General features: G+C 45.0%; 1 protein-coding gene across 2 annotated transcripts in view; it reads left to right on the plus strand.

The window, feature by feature from the left end:
* Window positions 1–20,134, plus strand: part of LOC115282216 (protoheme IX farnesyltransferase, mitochondrial) — a 126,683-nt gene that overhangs the window by 31,569 nt on the left and 74,980 nt on the right. The window lies entirely within an intron of this gene.

The following is a 20,134-nucleotide window of genomic DNA, read 5'->3' on the forward strand; positions in this document are numbered from 1 at the left end:
CAAGGCAGGGTCTGCACCGTCAGCAGTGAGCCCGATGTGGGGCTGGAACTCAAGAAACCGTGAGATCACCACCTGAGCTGAAACCAAGAGTCAGATGCTTAACCAACTGAGCCCCCAGGCGCCCCTGGATTTTATGTTTTAAAATGTTTTTTTAATTTAAAAACAAAATTTATTTTTGAGAGACAGAGACAGCGTGAGCAAGGGAGGGTCAGAGAGAGAGGGAGACACAGAATCTGAAGCAGGCTCCAGGCTCTGAGCTGTCAGCACAGAGCCTGACGTGGGGCTTGAACCCACGAACTGTGAGATCTGACCTGAGCCGAAGTCGGACACTTAACCAGCTGAGCCCCCAGGTGCCCCTGGATTTTATATTTTAAACAAGCGTATCCAGCTTCAAAAACAAAAACCAGAAATTCAGTATTCAGTAAACTTGGTGTATAGAATCAGAATATATTTTAAAACATAATTAGCATGTAATTTTTAATGCAACATTTTGTCCACCTACTAGTTTAAATATGAAAAGAGCTCTCTGAAAGCGTTCTTTCCCACCCCCGTCTCCCCACCCCCAGCCTGGGCACTGTGGTGGGGGCCCCAGTGCACATCGATTTCATCTGATACCAGAGCGGCAAAGTCCTGGCTAAACCTTACGGAAAGTCGTGTTCATCACCAGAACAGCCAAGGGGAGTTGGCACAGTTTTAAAACAGGAATTCAAGTTACCGGTAGGCAAACAGCATGGCCGAGTGGATGTATACATCAGTACCCTGCAAAATTGAGAATGCCTCGGGTCGTTATGCCTTTATGGCATGTTACCAGCAGTTTGGGAGGGATCAGTCTATTTCAAAGAAGATTCGGTTTTTTTGTTGCTGTCACTGTTTTTTATATGGAACTAGTCTCGTGGGGAGGACGGTCCAGATAATCCTGCTACTTTTCCAGCAGCGTCCTGCAGACCACGGCCCGGCTCCTCCAAGTCCCTCGTCTGCTCCCGGCCTCACCGCCTGGCTAGCAGGATGACCATGGGCTCACCCCGAACGTGGTTCTAATGAAATTTCGAATAGAAAGCAATTTAAGCAAAATGGATTTGTGTGGCTATTTTGGGTCTGTATTTCAAAATATTCCTTAAATCGTTACTTCTGTTTACTTATAAATCTAGGTCATGAGAATAAGCCAGGAGCACGTTCCAGTTTTCCGGCTCCTTTTTTCAATTGAAGAGCTGCATGCATCCTCGAGATACTAACCGCTGTCTCCTTTTTAAATAAAACTAAAAATGCAAGTGCAGACACTCAGAAAATCAACCACAATTAGCTGATAGGCATCAAATGGTCCTGAAATCCCGAAACAATAGGAAAAATACTAGCGTTGCCTTGAGTTTGAGCCGCCCCACTCCTGTCCGCCGCCCGAAAACAAAGGTGGGTCAAAAATTTATTATGGAAAAAGAAAGCCTGTCGATTGTAGCAAGAAAATATCTGGAGGGGGAAATGAATTTTTTACATGGAGGCAGAAGTTTCCAGAAACTGAACATAAACCAAAGTTTTAGAAACTAAATGAGTTTAGAGGGCTGCTTTAGTCTGTCATCTGTAGGGAAGTGAGCTAGATTCTGTCAATTCCAAACAACTGAGAGGAAACAGACGGTACGAGAGGGTTCTCTCTGGCACCGGCACATCGAACGTCTGCCGCCTCTGTTCCGGGCCTGGCTCTCCAGCCCTGTCGAAGCTCCCATAGGCAGCTGTCCTGCTCATCCCCTGGACCTCTTCCACGCCCTCCTCCACGCTTGCTGACCCCCGCCCCCCACCCCAGGCTTCTTCACGCCTGTGTGTAGCGTGGGCCCGTCACCCGTGCTTACTGGGCGCAGAATAATTCCTCCACCTTCTTGGATTCATCATATTGCCTCCTTCCACTCGTCTCGGACTCGAGTTTCCTTTGGAAACACAATACTTAAAAATCTTAATGATGGCCACCGTTGTTGAATTCCATTGCGGTTTGTTTTTGGTTTTTTGTAGTGTTTATTTATTTTTGAGAGAGAGAGAGACAGAGCATGAGCAGGGGAGGGAAGAGAGAGAGGGAGACACAGAATCCAAAGCAGGCTCCAGGCTCTGAGAGCCCGACACGGGGCTTGAACCCAAGAGCCAAGAGATAATGACCTGAGCCGAAGCCTCAACCGACTGAGCCACCCAGGCCCCCCTGCTCTCTGACTTTCTAATACACAGTGTTGGTGATGAGCAGTTTACACGGTACCAAAGAGAAGCAAAATAAAGTGATTTAAAGCAAACACACAAAAGACCTTCTGGGAAGAAGTTTCCCTGTACTTAAATAACATACTTTCTTTGATTCTAACTTTTTAATTTCTTAACTAGAGAAATAGTTAAGGACATACTCAACAATTTAGCTACAAGAATTTCAGCTCAGCATTATTTACATGGGCCGAAGACGAAATTCCTAACGTGTCAACTAAGGAGAGACTGATTAAAGAAATCACAGTGTATCTATATACAATCACGTTATCAGCAAATATTGACATGGGAAAATGTTCACGGCATACTACGTAAGGGAGAAAATATATAGAAGCGAGATGTGTCCTACACGTAAACCATTTCTGTGCGGAGTTAGTACGGATGTGACGATTGTGTGTATGTGAAAAAAGCCGTCTATAACAGAACACGTCGAAGTGTTAACCGGCGAGTCTACTTGGGAGGTGGGATGTAAAACGCCCCAAAGCCGGAGGTTTCCATTACTCTCTGCTGTAAGTCTAAAGCAGAGAGTGTCTGGCACCAGGGAAAGATAAAATAAAAACCATTACTGTTACTTTTGCTTATTATATGTCCTCGCTGATCTGCAATGGAAACATTATTTGTGTAACAGTTTTTTTTTTTTTTTACAAAGACTAATTCAATGGGGAAATATAAAGTCGAAATGGCACTAATGCCTTCTACCACGCAGGGTAGTAAGGTTCAAATAGTAATTTATGGGGCGCCTGGTGGCTCAGTTGGTTAAGCATCCAATTTTGGCTCATATCATGAGCTCTTGGTCAATGAGTTCGAACCCTGTGTTGGCCTCTGTGCTAACAGCTCGGAGCCTGGATCCTGCTTCGGATTCTGTGTCTCCCTCTCTCTCTCCCCCTCCCCCACTCGCACTCTGGTTTTCTCTCTCCCAAAAATAAACATTAAAAAAAAATTAAAAATAATAATTTACGTTGGGGCTCCTGGGTGGCTCAGTCTGTTAGGCGTCCGACTCCTGGTTTTGGCTCAGGCCATGATCTCACAGTTCATGGGTTCGAGTCCTACATCAGGCTCTGCAGTGACAGAGTTCATAAATAAATAAACTTTAAAGGTAATAAGAATAAAGTAATAATAATTTATGTCAATATGCTTTGTAAACTCTCCAGCACTGTGCAAATGTCAACCACTAGACCACATATATTCAACTGAAGCCAGTCCCCGACATGCTTTGGCCTGTAGTCCTACTCATTAAGGACACTTCCAGCACTCCACCCTTTAAAAACAGTTAGAGACGGGGCACCCTGGTGGCCCCATCTCTTAAGTGTCCCCTGCTCTTGGTTTTGGCTCAGGTTACCATCTCCCAGTTCATGGGTTCGCACCCTGTGTCAGGCTTTGCACAAATGGTGTGGATTGGGATTCTCCCTGTCCCTATCTCTGCCCCTCCAGGCTCGTATGCTCTGTCTCTCTCTCTCTCTCAGAATAAATAACCTTAGATAAATAAATAAAATAAAAAATAATTAGAGACGCGTGCAGTGCAGCTACAGAAATGAGAAGCCAGGACCGCACAGAAGTGGTGGGGGGGGGGGCGGGGCGCACCATCGGGAGGGACAGCAGGTCACGAGGAGCGGGCTTCCCGTGGCAGCGCACCTACTGACATTCACGCTTGACCCCTGTTAGAAAAAAAATCATCTCTTTGTAACAGAAGTGAAATGACCCCAATGCACTGTATTATAACAATATCTACTATGTCAAACACCCAATTACACTGAAATTTCCTGTCAATTCTTATCTTATTCAGCTTCTTAATTCTTTGCTCTTGAATGAATTCAGCTTTGCACTTCTGAGTCGCTTGTTTCTCAAGATGCGATCAGTCAAAGCCGTCCATCACGTTTTATCTTTCAGTTGCTAAAGTTTAGGGGCAGCTTTCATCCTTTGAAGGCATCCTCACTTTAAGGCCTGGTTATGGTTTCAAATGAAGCATGCATGTATTTTATAAAACGTGGATGTAATTCCATTTTACATTTTAATGTTGGTGGTTTCATATATATATATATATTTACATACATATATCTTTATGCGCTAGTCATTACTTCATAAATCAAGCTGAGACTCATTTCTCTCCCTGCAACAAATGTAAGAATTGTTTTCCAAAGCTGTACTTTTCCGACTTTCACAGAGAGATCACAGAAGTGGGGTACAAAGAAGAAACTCTCAGAACTAAATTAATAACAGCTAAAAGAAGGATTTAAAAAATATGAAATGTTACTTGAATCCTTTTATAAACATGGACAGAAAGAAATTTTTTTTAGCCCACAGAACTCTATTAGAAGCTGAAAACATTTATACATACCAACCACATGTATGCATTCTTTAAGCTGAACGCCAGCTCCCCCCACCAAGAAAAACTCAGTAAGCTCTTGCTTTTCACCAACAACTATTCCTTTTCTACCTGCTATTCCAAAACTCCCGTAAAGCTTTGTTGCCTAGTGCTCTTCGATCTGCTTACGCTAATTAAAAGCACTAATGAAAATGTTCTCACATTCCTTTGTTTTAATTGTATGAGACTGCTTAGCAACACTAAAACTGAAATACTTCCCACATTATTTAGAAAACACTGGAAGCTTGCCGATACCATAATAACAATGGGAATTCGGGGCATCTGGGTGGGCAGGTCAGTTGAGTGTCCGACCTCAGCTCAGGCCCCGATCTCAGGGTCCGTGGGTTCGAACCCCGTGTCCGGCTCTGTGCTGACAGCTCAGAGCCTGGAGCCTGCTTTGGATTCTGTGCCTCCCTCTCTGTCTCTGTGCTTCCTTCACACTCTCTCTCTTTCTCTCTCTCTCAAAAAAAAAAATAAATAAAAGAAACATAAAAAAAAATAAAAAGAAAGAAGAAAGTCCGTGTCAGCCTTGTAGGTGATGTGAGATGTGTCCTTTTAATCCAAGTTATTTTGATTACTTAGGAGGTGGATTGTTTTTTGGATTGGGGAGGCATTTTTTCACACTGGCCATTTGTTGTTTGCCAGGGAGTTTTGATGGGTGCAGGTTGGATTGTTCATTATTCCCTCTTTGTCACGTAAGGTTTGAATATTTTCTGCTGTTTTCTCTCGAAGCGCAGACGTTTCATATATTTGTGCAGGCAGCTCTTGTAATTTTCAACGTAGGGTTTCTCAGCTTTGGCTGTCTTGACAGCACGGGGCGGGTGACTTTGCCATGCGAGGCTGTCCCGTTGCGGGTGGGGTGGCCCCCCCAGCACCCCTGGTCCTTACCCACAGGATGCTTTTAGGACCACACCCCGTAGTTGTGACGACTGAAAATGTCTTCAGACATTCCCAAGTGTTCCCTGGGGACCAGCATCGCCCCTGATTGAGAACCACTGCTTTAATGATTTCTACTCTTGATTTCACTCTTAGATCTTTACCCGAGATCGCGGCTCCAGTTTCTGCCCCAGGCATTCGCTGGCTCACGTTTCTTCCTGTGTAACCACCCACTGATCCCTGGGGGGGCCCGTATGTCCTGGGTTATGTTTGTGTTCCTGGCGTAATTACCAATAATGCCTCTTTCTCACCCTTAAGTGTTCCAGTTTGGACGAGAAATTATATGGGCTCTATTCATAGTATACCTGCGCCTTCAGGCTTTCACTGTAACTGAGATGTGGTAAAAGTGCCTTTGTACCAAAAGATCTGGCCTTGGGTTCTGGCCTTTCTATTCACGCATGTACTCACTGGACAGGTATGGGTTCCTCACTGTAGCCCAGGTCATCTGGCTTGCCTCATCTTTACCGTGTCTTTTTTTTTTTTTTATTTTTTTTTTATTTTTGAGAGACAAAGAGAGACAGCACGAGCAGGGGAGGGTCAGAGAGAGAGGGAGACACAGAATCGGAAGCAGGCTCCAGGCTCTGAGCTAGCTGTCAGCACAGAGCCCGACGCGGGGCTCCAACCCACGATCGTGAGATCTGACCTGAGCCGAAGCCGGAGGCTTAACCGACTGAGCCACCCAGGCGCACCAATCACCTTTACCATTTCTGTCCTCATGGGTACGATCTCCCGGCGGGCCTAATTGTGCTGTTGTGTGTATGCACAGAAAACAGCTCTGCGTCTCCTCCTCCGTTATTACTGTGTTAGCAAGTTGTTTCCAGTATGTCAGTGATTTCTTTGGTGTCGGACTTCCTTCACTTTCACAGTATCCCCAGCAGATACCGATTACCACAGTTGTCGCCGGTTTCCAAGGCAGCTGGTTCCATGGGCCGGCAGCCCAGTGATTAGAAATGTTTTCCTCACATTGAGTCAAAGTCTGCCTTCCACACCTTGAACCTGTCGGTCCCAGTTGTCCTTTCTGGGAAGACTCAGTGTGACCTCTTCCACGTGACTATACTGTCAAAGTACCACGTTCTAACTACGGTTACAGCGCCTCTGGTATTCACCTGTGTCTCTTCCCTCATGAACTCTTACCTCCTGAAGACCATCGGTTATGACCTACTTATGTACATCTAGCACCTCTTCCCCCACGCACATAGCGGGCCCGTAGGGCGAAATTCCTAAAGAAGCCATGTTGGGAATAAAGGAATAGTTACGGGGGAAGCAGGGGAAAGTAGCAAAAGTGTTAATAATAACAGTAATCACAGCAAACACTCTGCACTTGCTATATGCCAAGTAACGTTCTGAGCAATTTATATTAGCTCATCGGTTTAACTCTGGGTTCATAGGATTTCCCAAAAAAAAGAAAAAAAAAAAAGAAATTGGCTCTTTTGAAAGATCAAAATGAATTCATAACCTAGACTTAGCTCTAACAACCACTGATGTTCTTGGAGACTTTATTTTGGAGAAAATTACAAGAAGGACACAAAACATTAGTAGACTTTCAGATCTGAGCGGTAGGTTATAATTAGAAAGTCAAGCTGATAACGGTATGTTATCTTTAGGATCTAGGGTATCTGAATGTTGAAGAATTTTTATGAAAGGAAATGAAAGATCAAGAGGTGTGAATGAAGCAAGGTCAAGAAGAGACGTGTTTTTTGTTTGATACTGACAGTACTTGAGAACTTTTCATGGCTGAAATAAGGTAAAAAGGAAGAGCTTTGGATAAAAAGCTCTGAATTATAGGGTGGGTAGGGCAACAGAAAATTCACAGCCTTTTAAACTGAAAGGAGAAACAGATAAAGATTTGTGTTTTCTCAGTGAATATGAGATTAATATCTAATGCATCTTTCTTCGTTTTCCCTTTCTGTGATGTTTCCTTTGTTTTGACTATGCAGCCTGCCTGGAGCAATAGGAATTGGCTTTCATCTGCTGTGTTGAATAAAAGTGGTTATTAAATGTGGTGTTGTGTTCTAGGAGAACCAGCCTGATGTTAGCAAACATCAGTGATGGGATTCACAGAACATTGTATGTGTAAGAAAAATCAGTATGAGAAATATACTTTTGCTCCGAATGTTGTGATTTGTTTGACTTTGATGTTTTATCCGATGGGCAACTTGCATTCATCCAGGGGCCTCTCAGATGATTCAGATTAGCTACCACACTAGGTCAGATTTGTTGGGAGTCTTTGAATAGCATGTGGGAAAGGGTCTCCAGCTAAATATGGTTTTTATATAAGGCAAATGATGAGCATCACAGAACAATGTCAAAAAAAGAAAACACATTTTGAATGCAGAGTCTCTTTTCCTGAATTTATATAACCCCAAATAGCTCGTAAATTGCATTCGATTCCCGTCTCCGGAGCGGTCTGAGTGGAGTGAGTTTGGCATTGGCATTCGTAGCCGGAGGCGTGCCACGTGAAGCTCTGCAGCAGATGCAGAGGGGATGCAGAGGTGAGCGTGTGCGTGTAGGCGGTGTTCCGTCATCCACGTGCCCTGCGAGCCCGTCGTTCTCTGATTCATTCGTTTCTTTATTTTGCTTCGGACATCTCCGTGAGGTGGCGTTTTCCCATGCTGTAGAAGAATGAGGCCTAGCGATGCCACTGATCACGTGTCTGGAAACGGTCAAGCAGACCCTGTGGACCGTGGACCCCAGGTTCGCTGCCGTTTCCTCTCAGTCGACGTGTCCTGGTCCAGGCACCACTTTGGAATAGGGTGATTCCTGTCAATAGGAGTCTGCTTTCTTCCAAGCGAACTGCCAACAGCCTTGCCACTAATACTAGAGAAAGGTGTCCTCACGGACGTGGTAACAGAGCCATTTCTAATGAGAGTGGAGGACGTAAAGCAATTTGCCCTTTGACAGCTAAGTGCTCAAGTAACATTAGCTATTGTTATTGTTATTAATATTAACGCGTGGTCTGTTTCCAGCCCATATGCTCCACACTTTCAGAATCTTACTATCTATCAGCTCTCTCCAGTGAGGGTCTCCAGGTAGAGAATGGGAGGGGAAAATGTGTTTCTTTTCCTCAGTGTACTAAGAGACTTGGGCTATACTTGCAAACTGTACTGTGTGTACGTGTGTGTGTGTGTGTGTGTGTGTGTGTGTACATTTATTTTAAGTATGTATTTACCTGTGTTTGAGTTCTTCATATTTGAGTTGTGTGGTCACTTAGGCTCAGCAGACAGGATCTCCCCCAATTCCATAGGGTATTATGGGATTGTCTAGGCAGTTCTGGTAAATCTAAGAAATACTGGTAAAAAACAATTCATAAATCGAACAAGCAGATGTTTCACTGAGGCTTAATGGAAGTAATGGAAATAATGCCAGTTTGGATTTTGAGAGTAATGATTGTTGGCTTGTGTCTGTGGGTGGCGTGTCATGATTAAACCTGATTTGGGGGACCGCAGAGGCCTTGTCCCCTCCCTGGATCTCCGTGTTGTTCCAAGGTGAAATCAAGCTGAGTGTCTTCCTAAGTGCTGCCTTCCTGCCTTCCTGCCTTCCTTCTTTTTTCCTCCCTTTCTCCTTTCCTTCCTTCTTTCTTCAGTCTTTTATGTTTTGCCTTTCCTGAGGGTTTGTTCTCCTGAATCCCGTGAGCCTGACGGTTTTCTGCCAGGAGGGGCAGGCTGCCCTCCGCTCTGGCTGGGGGCGTTCCCGGCTCACCAAGGGCTGATGACACGGATTAGAAACCGACTGTGTGTGGCCAGGCCCTGGGAGACTGTTCGTCACCTCGTCTCCTACTCCCTTCGCCTGCATGACAAACTGCTTTTATTTATACTTTATAATTCAAGTCATTTGATGATTCCGAATGCCCTGCTGAGCCCCTGGACGCTGGAGAGACGCAGAAAGAGGACCCGGGGTCTCTGGGATGGGCCGTGGGGCAGACTGCTTCTCCTGCCCTTTACCCCAGACCAACTCTGGAGAATTCTTGCCCTTTTCAACTTGTAACGGAGCCTCAGCCTGCTTTAAGCAAGTGATTAGACCTTTGAAAGTTACGTGTAAGTGATTAAGTAAATCCTAAAATCCGCATTTTCGTGACCACCCAGTTCTGTCTTACTGATTTTCTAAAAAGTTTCAGAAAATATCGTTCGGCAAGAAGAGGAAATTACTTACCTGTGTGATTAATCTTAAGGAAAATTTCGCTCTGGCATTTCCTTCAGATCCTGTGCCAGATTTCTTCCGGGAGCAGTGATCACAGAGGGAACAAAGAAATTCTAAAGGATCTGAATGATGGAATGTACAGATAGGATGAAACAAAAGAGAAACCTTGGTAGTTAATAAGATTTATGTATACTTGCAATCGACAGTGTCCTTATGCCTTAAACTCTGTGGTGTAGCCTTAAAATACTAAGATAATAATGCAGGTTTAGCTTTAATTTCACCTGAAGTTCCTTTGGCACTAGAAGAGATTTACCTGCCAGATTGTCAGAAGACTGCCTCTGAAATAAGGCATCTTAACCTTCTCACTAACGTGGCTGGGTAGAATTAACCTGGTATTGCCTTTATTGAAAGCATGGCCAATGATCTAGAGAATGCCATTGTCGTACTGCTGTCGTTAGGTGAAGCATAGGAGCATTTCCAGGGCCGTGTGTCATTTCCACGGACAGCTCAGTGCAGCTACATGCAGGGTGATCGTCCCCTAAAGTTACAGCTGTCCTCTCCCAATTGGACGTGATTGGGATTCCATAGAAAAGTATCTTAAGACCAGATTCTTAGTTCTTATAAAAATAATCAGGGATCTGAAAATTGGGACATCTGTAAAGTCCCATTAATACATACTGAGCCGATACCGCTCCGTGATTCTCCCTCACTCTTGAGTGAGTGACTGAGTGAATGGCAAAACAGCTTTATTTAGTAGGCATGTGGTCACCCTTGGACAATTAGGTAGTCCCCTGATTCAAAGTCGGACGTGTTTTCTCACAAGAAGAACAACAGTTTGTAAGTGTTTCAACAGATAGATATTCAGCCATCCCAGATACCTTGGGCGTAAGTAATGAGGCTCTATTTAAAAATGACCCTTTCACAAATACTTGGTGAACACTCAGGCTTTAAGACTTCGCTTTAATGCCTTTGAACGATGGGAAAATGTGCCTGTACGAGCTCTCACTTGCCCAGAATTCTGTTTATTCTGCGCAGTTCAAGTTAAAATTATTGAGTCAGGGAGGCTGTTGAAATCCCCTCCCCGCCATGCTTACCTGCCTGTTGGAAAGAAATTTCAATTCGGCAGGGACCGGAAAGCAAGGTGTCATTAAAAGTAGCAGAAAGTGCAAATGTTACGAGGTGGGCTTTTCTCTCTGTATTTATTAATTACTTTTGTTAATGCTAAAATTTTATCCCTATTCTGAAGTAGCTGCTGGTCTGATAGAGGAAGACAGACCTAGGTAAGTACAATGAAACAATTAATATGTCGGTAATTCAGTAGAAATAGGCAATGCCTTTGGTATGCAAAAAAAAAAAAAAGGCATGGGGAGGGGGCATTTCTGCCTGTGGAGGTCAGGAAGCATTCTCAGAAGGTCAGGTGGGTGTTTACCAGGTAGATGTGTATGAGAAGAACTTTCCAGGCGGACAGAACTTCATGAGTAAAGACACAGAGGTGTGAAGTTTCTGCATAGAAGACCATTCTGCGCACATTACTGTGCAGCGGAAACATAAGGCCCAGGGTGGGGAGGATTCTGGACAGATTTGGCTCACGGAGTTAGCTGGGCCTTGCCTGCCTTGCTGAGTATCCACGCTTACCCGGTAGGCATTGGGCAACCGTCGGTAGGCGTGAATAAGGCCATAGTACACCTAATGGCTTTCTGTTACTCTAAGGATAGCAAAGAAGACCCTGACGTTGACCTCCAGAGTCCGCATTTGGCCTGTTTCTTCTCCAGCCTCTCCTTCCACTGCCCACACCGTTGATCACAGGATCTCAGCTGGAGCTCAGCTAAAATGTCATCCAGTCAGCAAACATTTCCTGACATTCCTGGAGCACCTAGTGTGTTCCAGGCACCATGCTGTGCATGCAGGTGGTCACTTCTCTTGTGTCTTACGTAGAACAATGAGAGACTGGCAGTAGATGTGTTCATAAGAAAGTGTCAGGCAGGGCCAGTGCTGCGCGGACGGTGACACCGGACATTGCCGCGCTATCAGGTCAGACTTCCCAAACCCTCCACCTGGCCAGCCTTCCCCACAGGCCACACCACACAGCATTCCTTCAGCACCTTGCACGATTTTAAGGGGACGTTCTGGTGACTGATTATAAACTCAGCAAGGGCAGGGACCCTGTTCATTTAACCACAAATCAGGGCCTGGCACAAGGGAGCTGCTGAGAGGCCAGTAGGGATGATGGTCGAGGCCAGGCTCAGCGGTCAGCCTGCCTGGGTGCCAGTTCTGTTTCTGCCCCTTTTCTAGCCCTGTGACTTTGGGCAGTTGACTTACTCTGTCCCGGCAGATGAGGTCATTGAGAAAATGAGATGGTATATTTAGTTCTTAGAGAAGGGCCTGGGTACTTGGTAGGCGTACGATCATTGTTAATTATCACTGCTGTTTAGTAATAAACATGTATTGAATGAGGAAGGGAGGTGGGGAGATCGCTTTCTATAAAGTTGGCTTAGCCGTTCTGTGAACCAAAGCTTGGGGACAGACCGATTCAGATAACAAAGTATCATTAAGATCATGAGAGCCAGAGGGCCGTGCTCAGGAAGGATGCCGAGCAGAAAGGGCCAGTCCTTAACCGGATGGCTGAGTGAAGAAAAGACCTTGAGGGTCTCTGACACTGCGGCCTGCCGTCCAGCGAGGTAGGGAATCCGGAAGAGGGAGTGAGTCTTGGCAATGAGAGAAGTCAGCTTGGATTTGGGGGGGTGGGTTGTGGGCTTGCTGTGCTTTTGGTATATTGTGTGGGGGGTGATGAATAGAACCATCAGTGGGACCCAGGGGATGTGGGTGTGGAATGGACAGCAGCAAGAGCTCGAGGGCTGGTCCGTAAAGCTGCTGGTGGGCTGACCCAGGGGATGAATGAATGGGTGCGGGCTCGCGGGCAGTAGAGGTGGGGCCCAGGGAACAGCAATGGTGTTGACATTTTTGGTGTTTTCTGTGATGGGAAAATGAAGTCCTGTGCACAGGGTTCGAATGGATCAGCCTGGAGTAAAATCTGCGTCCGCGCCCCTGGGCCACCTGGCCCCGCCGCTGCTCCTCTCCGTCCCGCATTCTCGCTCTCTCACACACGATGCTTGCTTCCTTCCCAGTCCCCAGCCGGTCGAGAACTCTCCTGCCGCACAGTCCTGCTGGGCCCCGTGCCCTCTGCCTGCTCATTCATAAAGGGCAGAGGCTTCGGGGCGCCTGGGTGGCTCAGTTGGTTGGGCATCCAACTTCAGCTCAGATCACGATCTGACGGTTCATGGGTTTGAGCACCACTTCGGGCTCTGTGCTGACAGCTCGGGGCCTGGAGCCTGTTTCGGATTCTGTGTGTGTGTGTGTGTGTGTGTGTGTGTGTGTGTGTGTGTGTCTGCTCCTCCCCTGCTCATGCTCTGTCTGTCTCTGAAGCATCACCCCCTTTGAGAGGTGGGGCATACCAATGCCCTCTGCACCCCCAGCCCTCTCCTCTGGCATATTCCTTCCGTCTGTTGTGTTTCCCTCACTAGAACGTCAGCACCGTGAGAGCAGAGACGGGGCCTCCTCCATTGCTCTTCCCCCAGTGCCTAGAAAAATCGCTGGCCGCATAGTAGGGGCTCAGTGTAAGGATGCACGGGGATGTGAATACTGAGTGTTGCTTATTGTTTGGTGGGAGAACTAGGCGTCCGTCAAACAGTGACATGGGTGGAGGTGGCGTCACAGGCGCGGTAAGTGGAACAGCATTCCGCACGCGGAGGGGCTGCCTCTCCCGGAGGAGGAGTCCGGTGGATCGATGCCGGGAGGAAGACCAAAGTGGAGACCTGTGCTTGGCCCTCCTCACTCACTCACTTTCCTGGGGTGGGGGAGGGCGTCCCTGCTGCCAGATCTCGCCAGGCGTCTCCCCCACCCACACCCCTACCTTGTGCTCCTCCTTTTCTAGGACTGTAATGTTTTCTCGGGAACAGTCTTGCTGGAAGGTGATTGTAGGCAAGCCTTAGAAATGAGATTTTTTTTTCTTTTTAAAGCTATTCCCTGGTCACAAGGAAGGCGTCTCAGTTACCCCCATTTCCAGAAGCAGAGGCTCTTGGGTCTCAGCCTTACAGGTTGTTCTTGCTGCGTCAGGGCTGCATGGTGGCCTTGATGAACTGGGGGGTGAGTGACCAGACCCAGGGCAGCAGCTGCTAAGAGAGGCCTAGATAAACTCAGGCCCCGTGTTGCCAGACCTCCGGTTTTTCATTACGGGCTAGACACTTGGATTTTCGTGAGGCATTTCCTGAGTTTTAAGTGTTAAGCATTGGCTCAATTAGTTGTTTGTTCGGTCAAGCTTTCTGAAATCCTGTGCAAACCAAACCAAACCTGTCAGTGGGTGGAATTTGCCTTGAGGACCATCTCTCCCCGCCCCCCTACACTGGTTCTGAAATACGAGATATAATTTATATATCATCGCTGACCAACATTTAAAAAAAAGAAAGATCTTCTTTCTGAAAATAAAATTCTTTTTTTTTTTTAATGTTTATTTTCGACATAGAGAGAGTGCATGTGCAGGTGGGGAAGGGCAGAGAGAGAGGGAGACACAGACTCCGAAGCAGGCTCCAGGCTCTGAGCTGTCAACACAGAGCCCTATGCAGGGCTCAAACCCACGAACTGGGAGGTCATGGCCTGAGCTGAAGTTGGACACTTAACTGACCGAGCCGCCCAGACACCCCTGAAAATAGAATTCTTAACGACCAAATAGTGAGATGTCGTTTTCTTCCCTTTATTTTCATCATGCCAAGAAGAGTGAAGCACAGAATATCTCAGTAGTGTGCTTAGAATCAAGCCGTGGATGCTGAATTGTACTTTGTGGATTGAGCTGTGAACTTTCTTGAACATGTGTAGCTTCTCCAGCTATACTGTAGAAGAGTTATTTTTCAATTAAAAAAAAAAAAAAAGGTACTGCTCTAGCATCCAAAAGGTAAAGTCTAGGAAGGGCAAATAAAAATTGTTTCAAGAAACACCTGAAAATTTCAAATGTGTTTACAATTATTTCTCCACCAATGGCGTTATGTTTCAGAAAGTGCCATTAATTACAAGAGAGTAACACCCAGCTCTTTGTGAAATTTAAGTCCATTGAATATCAGTACCTTCAAAGACAATAAAAATTCCAGCCTGCATTTATCTATCCCCCCCCCCACCCCCCCGTGAGGAGTTGCTACAATGTATATTGTATGATTCCTGCGAACTTCTTTGGCGTCATGTCTCTCATTTATTTGCAGTTGTCTGAGGTCAGCTTTCCATTTTGCAGTTGTCAAACAGCTGTCAAATTAAGAGACCAGATCTGCAAGTTCATTTACATTCCGTGCCGCTCCGTATTAGTACATTTCTTGGCTTAAATATTTCAATAGTTCCCCACATTTCCCAATCCTCCTTTCCCTCATTAGCCCATCCCCCCCCACGAATTTCTACACACACATTAAGTACAATATTCTAAGTATTTTTATTCTTTTCCAAGCATAATTTTTAAAAAGTCACGTGAACTTTAACACCAAAACAAATCACTTGAATTAGACAGCCAATTAATTTCACTGCTCTTTTTTCAAGAAGAGAAAATCAAACCAATGTAAACCTGTCACCCTTATTTTCATTGTCATACTTGTTTTCATGCTTTCTTTTATCACTTCCATCAAGCTGAAATCTAAATAGTAATTGACCGTAGAATTCTTAATTTGCTTTCTAAATGTCTGTATGAGGTCATGTAATAGTAAAGAATTCAGCATTCTTTTTTAATACTTCGTTGATCAAAGACATACTTCTGGATACGCCGCTGACGCTTCACTACAAAGTATCTCACGTTGCCAGCCGGTGACACTGACACCATACTCTTCTATAAAAGGGGTGTGGAAAGGTAAACTGAGGCATCTTAACATCTTCTTGAGTGTATTTGAGCAAAACTAGATTTGAATTGAGCAGCACCAAATTGGAAGTGATGAGGAGAGACTTTTACACAGAAGATGAGGAAGGAAACAAAGCAGGGGAAGTATTTGGCATAGCTTAGAGCGGGGGAAGTATTTGCTTGGCCATAGCTTAAAGCAGGGCAAATATTTGATTGGCCATAGCTTAGAGCAGGGGAAGTATTTGATTGGCCATAGCTTAAAGCAGGGCAAGTATTTGATTGGCCATAGCTTAGAGCGGGGGAAGTATTTGCTTGGCCATAGCTTAGAGCAGGGGAAGTATTTGATTGGCCATAGCTTAGAGCGGGGGAAGTATTTAATTGGCCATAGCTTAGAGCGGGGGAAGTATTTAATTGGCCATAGCTTAGAGCGGGGGAAGTATTTGATTGGCCATAGCTTAAGTGGTTGCCTTATTTGGAAAAGTCAGCCATTTGTGATTGGTTGTCCTTGAGTTTTAATTTCTTAATCCTGAGGCAATGTAGGTTTGGGATTTGGTTTACTTGCGTCCTACCCACTAAGGTATTGGAACCACTTAAGTGTAATGGCGTCCTTGTTTAATTAGCTAAACGGAGGGCCAGTCTTGCATATTTGAAGAATACTGTGGAGTTCAGTCATTGGATGAAAGAACTATAGTCGTATACAATCCTTAGTTGTTTGATAGGGAACATCTCCAATGGACATTCTTAAGTATGGTTGTTAGGTCCGTGACTGGTAGCACACAAACATGCCCATGTGAGTTATATTTGACCTTCTGCAGTAAGGTCATTTACACCAATATTTGTTTAGGACTTGTTTTCCATAAACTTGTATGCTAGACAGGGCTTAACCTTTTTTGGCTTTTGACACATTCTACTCTGATCTCCTAACTCTGTATATCTCTCTGTTGGACCATTTTTTAACTAGCATGTTATGTTTTTACATATCTGAATATACGACTGGCCTCTGAGCCGCTCTTTGGCTGAAAGGACATATTTTATTTATTTTAATCCCTGGCTCTCAGTGGATGGCTGCCGAGTAAATTAATGAGAAAATGAGTCAGCAAATGAGAAGCCAAGTTCAGGGTGGTTAAAGGAGCCTAAGTAAACATTGTTACTAATTTGTTCCTGACTCCAACTTCACGGAAGGTATTGTTTAAAAACGAAATTACCTTTTACAATTGTGGTAAGGAGGAAGATAATCCAATTATTTGTACAAATTTTCCTGGAAATTTATTTGTCATTTTTGGAAGGATTAGCATTGAGAGTGTAATAACACAAGTTAAATTGAAATTGAGTTGTGCTAGGGGAGCAGATAAACTCAGGCGACGGTGAAGGACAGTGTAGAAGTTACCTGTAAGTTATCTGTGGCTGCAAAGTAAGTGGTTGTGTACAGTGCTAAATGAAACTGTGTATTAATTTTATCTCCTTTATCATTGCAAGGTTTTTAAGGGGCACCTGGGTGGCTCAGTTGGTTAAGCATCCGACTTCAGCTTAGGTTATGATCTCCCAGTACAGCTCAGAGCCTGGAGTCTGCTTCAGATTCTCTCTCTCTTTTTCTCTCTATCACTCTTTCTCCCCCTCTCTCTCCCCCTCACCTGCTTACTCATCCTCTCTCTCTCAAAAATAATTAAAAAAATAGAAAGTTTTTAAAACCTTTTTTCATTAATTTGTATCCCAAAGTTGTTTGGAGGTATCATTGGGAGTGATGTGTTCTCTGTTATTATAACAAATAGCTATCAGGGAGGACACTTTCCAGTGATACAATTCCTCATCAGAAAGACAAAACACTTAGACAGGAGACAGAGAAACCCAGACTCTCCCTAGACCTTGCCTACTCTGTCTACACCTCCTCTTGGATTTCTTCAAGGAAACAGAAATATAACTTCTAAAACCAAACTTCTGATCGTTTCCCTCAACTGGCTCTGCTCACCTGTCGCAGCCGTGGTTGATCGGTCCCATGTGACTGTTCCCCAGGCAAAGACTTTGGGATCTTTCACGGCCCCCAGCATTCTGTCAGTCCTCACCAACAGCCTTATGTTCATAAGACATGAATTACGAGTATTTATCAGTCATTTGTGTTTTCTTATTTAATTGCCATGATTGTTACATCTTTTGTCCATTTTAGCACAAAGATATTTTCTTTTTAAATGACATGTAAGAGCTTTTTGGGCGTTTAATGATTTGCTACAAATATTTTTCCGAACCTGTCCCTGACATTGCACCATAATTATGTTTATGTTGTTTCGGAATACAGCGGACCCTTGAACAACACAGATTTGAACTATGTGGTCCGCTTACATGTGGACTTTTTTTTCTGATAAATATAGTACAGTACTGGAAATGTATCTTCTACCTTCTGATTTTCTTAGTAACATTTTCTTTCCTCTGGCTTTATTTTAAGAATATAGTATATAATACCTATAACATACAAAATATATGTTAATCGACTATTTACGTTATGGGGAAGGCTTCCGGTCAGCAATAGGCAATCAGTAGTTAAGCTTCTGGGGCATCGAAAGTTGAAGGTGGGCTTTGGGCTGGGCTGGGGGTCAGTCAGCACCCCTGCTCACGGTGTTGTTCAAGCACGTATATTCAAGCCTTACCTTTGGAAATATTCAAATTTGCCATTTTATAATAGCTTCTTCCTTGAGAAGAATAGTTACAAGGACCTTATATCTTAGCATGTGGATTCTTTTCCAAAATAGGTTGTCTAGTGGTGGTTTAACTTGCTTCAGTTTTAAAGTGTCAGCACATCACCCTCGGGTTATTTTTAAATGCCCCTCTTATAATAGCTGCGCTGGCTCGTCTATCCTCAGGATGTATTTCTGTTTCACTGATCTCTCCTGGTTCTAGAGACCCCCTTTTAAGTAGTGCATCTCTACTACGCACTTTATCGTCCGAGACGGCAAGACTTGCAACAGTGCCTTTCATTTTTCAAGACTTGTGGTGCATCTCCTCAGTTTATTGTTTCAGATGAATCATTGTTTTGAAGTCCTTAAAAAAATGGGACTTTAATTAGAACTACATTATACCTATAAATTTATTTAGGGAAGGGAGGCATCTTTGTGCTGTTTAGTCTTCTTATCCAAAAGCATTTCTGAGATTTTAAGACCGTTGCTAACACTTGGGGACAGGAAGGTGCTGGTAGAACAGGAGACAGCGTCAGAGCTACTAATCAGTCTGAAGGTGAATTCCAGTTTCAGGCATGCTAAAACATAAGGGAGACATTTATAAGGATCAAAGAAATGTGCTCATTCTGTCCTGTTTGCTCACACTATCTATATATTTTAGTAAAATGCAATTGCTAAAATTTAGAGCCTGTACTTGTTTTCGAGTGTGCATTGCTGAGTTTTCTTAGTCGGCTCTTAAATTTTTAGTTTCTTTAAAATCATTTCATTGGTCAGCTGTTTTCTTTTTCTGTGTGTCTGTGTTCAGGCAGCTCCCCCCCCCCCCGCCCCACAAGCACACACATACACACATATGTGTGGTCATATCTTCCCTTTGCTCTTTTTTTTTTTTGTGGACTTGAGAGTTAAAAGCCACTGCTCTCCAGAATTTGCTTTTATTTTTCCCCGGTAGGATTGTTTTCAAACTTAGGTATTCTGCTGCTTCTTGGTACCACTTGCCACTTTTTCTATTGGGACGTGTGACAGCCCCGCTGTGGTGATTCCCTCGTGGGTTCGCCCTTGAACTCAGAGAGGCATATTTGGCCACGGCACCGCCAGGCGTGCAGAGCGTGCAGGTCGGCGTGAAGCCGCAGCCCTTGAGGCACGTGGGGTTTGCCACAGGTGCGTTCCTCTCACCTGACTCTGACGGCGGAGGCCGTGCCCCTCCGGAGTGATTTATCTCCTGGTCCCACTTCCTCTTGTTCTGTAGAAGTTTGCCACGTTCGCCTTTTTGGAAGCAACTGGCTCACCTACTCCACTCGTGTTCAACTCTTGTCTTCAGCTGAGCATTTATTACGCACACCAGTCACTAGGCAATGGGGCTCACGGCGGTAAGCGAGAAACAGCCGCGATCCTTCCTCTCTGTGCACCTACCGCCTCGTGGGGAGTAGGAGGTGGACAGAAGTTAAATAATGACAGGCTTCGTTTGAAGACTATAAGATCCGTTAGTGAGGGCTATAAACGAGAGGTACCGATATACACGACTTTGTAAAACTGTCTGAAATGATGCCGGAACGGAACTCCTGCAGGTGAGTTGAGTTTACTGGGCAAATCCTGGAGGAAGAGCCTTCTCGGTGAAAGAATAACAGGTGCATGGGCCCCACAGCAGATGGGAGCGGGCTTTAGAACACAGAGCTCAGTCACCGCACAGAGGTCGGGAAGGGGGCAAAATGAGGCCACATGAGAGGACAGAGGTCAGACCGTGTATGGTCTGGTCTTAGGACTGACGTTGAGTTGTTTGTTTAGTGAAGAGCATTTGGAAGCCATCGCCGTGTTTTAGCAGAAAGAGAGAACGATTTGTGATCCGATTTGTGGTTTGAGCCAGAAGGGACACAGAGGGAACAGCCAAGAGGCCTTGCCATGCTGTGGCCAGAGGCGGCGATGGCTTACACCGGGGTGATGCTGGAG

The sequence above is a fragment of the Suricata suricatta genome, chromosome 17 (genome assembly GCF_006229205.1).
Source record: "Suricata suricatta isolate VVHF042 chromosome 17, meerkat_22Aug2017_6uvM2_HiC, whole genome shotgun sequence".
Taxonomy (NCBI): Eukaryota; Metazoa; Chordata; class Mammalia; order Carnivora; family Herpestidae; genus Suricata; species Suricata suricatta.